Here is a 2,337-nt window from a genome sequence, read left to right on the forward strand (position 1 = left end):
TATTTTGACCAGAGACTCTCAGGAACTTGACCTCATATTTCCCCTAGAAGCAACAGCTCAGTGTTCTGTATTTCAGTGTTTTCATTGACTTTATAGAACATAACTACTGCAAATGACAAGAATTGACTGGAGATATATATATATATATACTTTTTCAGTATAAAATTGAAAGACTATAAATACATATATAAATGTAAAGTAATAAAACATGTAATCTCCCTTTATCCATTTTCCTTCTCTAATCCTGGTCCTCTTTCATAAGGAACCATTGTTAACCATTTAGGGTGGGTCCTCCCATACCTTCTTCTATTAATTTACATTCTTAAATACATATATGTATATATATAATTTTTATGAGCATATTTTATGAAGGGAATTTTATACATATACAATATGTGATTTGCCCTTTATCACTTAGATTAGGGTCAGCAATTTCTTTTCTGTAAAAGGCCAGATAATAAATATTTTTGGCTTTGGGAACCATATGGTCCCTGTCACCTGTACTCAATTCTGCCGCCGCATCAAGAAATCAGCCTAGGGACTTCCCTGGTGGTGCAGTGGTTAAAAATCCGCCTGCCAATGCAGGGGTCACAGATTCGATCCCTTGTCTGGGAAGATCCCACGTGCCGTGGAGCAACTAAGCCCGTGCACCACAACTACTGAGCCTGTACTCTAGAGCCCACGAGCCACAACTACCGAGCCCGCGTGCCACAACTACTGTAGCCCACGTGCCTAGAGCCGGTGCTCTGCATCAAGAGAAGCCACGGCAATGAGAAGCCCGCGCACCGCAATGAAGAGTAGCCCCCGTTTGCCACAACTGGAGGAAGCCAACGTGCAGCAACAAAGACCTAACACAGCCAAAAATAAATAAATATATAAATTTATTTTTTAAAAAATCAGCCATAGACAATATGTAAATGATTGGGTGTGGCTATGTTCCAATAAAACTTTATTTATGGAAACTGAAGTTTGAATTTCATGTAATTTTCAATATTGCAAAATACTACTCTTCTTTTGATTGCATTTCAACCATTTAAAAATGTAAAAACGATTCTTAGCCCGTGGGCAGTACATTCACAGACAGGGGTTGGATTTGGTTTGTGGCACTTAGTTTACCGACCCCTGACGTAGATTATATGTTGGAGATCTCTTCCTGTTAATACATGGAGATCTACCTCATTGTTTTAATGGCTACCCAGTATTCCATTGTATGAATTTACCTCAATTTATTAAAAAAATTTTTTTTTGTTTTTCCCATCACCATGTATTTTATTTATATCAGCTAGATATTTACAGATATTTGCTGATACAAAAATACAGGACCAGGCAGACTGAAAGTGGAGGCAATGCCACCCTCACTGCAAAACCCTCCAGCTCCTTGAGCTATGTGTACTTTCCCAAACGCTTTCTCGAAGGCTTTAAATAGTTGAAAGTATTTCCACGTGACAATGACTCCACGGCACTGTATGCACCAGGACTGGACGAGGGCTCAGTATCTGTACTTGGTGGAGTAGTCCTTCGGAGACACGACCAGGCCGCGACCCTTCTGGGCCCCCCCCCCCACCCCCGTACGCCGTCTCGATGATGTCGATCATCTCCTGCTTGTCTTCCATGGCCCAGTTGATCTTGTTGTTGTTGCCAGTACCCAGGTCGATCACGATGTGCTTGTTCCTGAAGAAAAACGTGACAGTGCACGGATCGTATAACTCATACATTTTGTTGAAGTCAGGTACTTCTGTAATATCCACAAGATAAATCACTGAGGAATTTTTAACTTTTAAAACAGCTGGGGTATCCAAACAGGGCTCGCAGCAAGATGAGGAAGATCCCCCGTTATCTGCCGTTTCTTTTCAGGTATGCTGTACAGAACCTCGTCCATCTTCATACAAGTAGGGTCCCAGTCGTGTCCAAACCGAATGACGACCACGCGGTCTTCTTCCGAGAGGATGGCCTGATCCGCTTGCCAGCCGTTGTACAGGTGCGGGAGTATGTACATCTTGGGGCCGACGGGTCTGCGGGAGGGAACCACCGGCCAGCTCCTCCCAGCTCCAGCGCGGGGCACCCACCCCATGGAGCCTCACCCTGCGGAGCCCCCACCCCACGGGGCCTCACCCCGCAGGGCAGTCGGTGCGCTGCCGGGAAGGCCAGGCCCGCGTCCACCTCGTCCCCAGACCCCGACCCCACCAACGGATCGTCTCCGCCCCGCGGCCCAGAACCCAGGGCTAAGGGACCCTTGGGGTCGTACACCCACGCCTCCCTTGCCACCCCCTCCCTCCCCCGGCCCGGCACCTGAATTTACCTCAATTTATATAGCTATTTCCTTATCGATGGACCTGC

At 46.0% G+C, this 2,337-nt stretch overlaps 1 pseudogene; it reads right to left on the minus strand.

Moving 5' to 3' along the window:
* Nucleotides 1-1,276: 1,276 nt before the first annotated feature.
* On the minus strand, nt 1,277-2,032 carry LOC132528167 (thioredoxin-like protein 4A; annotated as a pseudogene).
* Between the last annotated feature and the right edge of the window lie 305 nt (nt 2,033-2,337).

Source organism: Lagenorhynchus albirostris, chromosome 10, assembly GCF_949774975.1.
Source record: "Lagenorhynchus albirostris chromosome 10, mLagAlb1.1, whole genome shotgun sequence".
In the NCBI taxonomy this organism is placed as follows: domain Eukaryota; kingdom Metazoa; phylum Chordata; class Mammalia; order Artiodactyla; family Delphinidae; genus Lagenorhynchus; species Lagenorhynchus albirostris.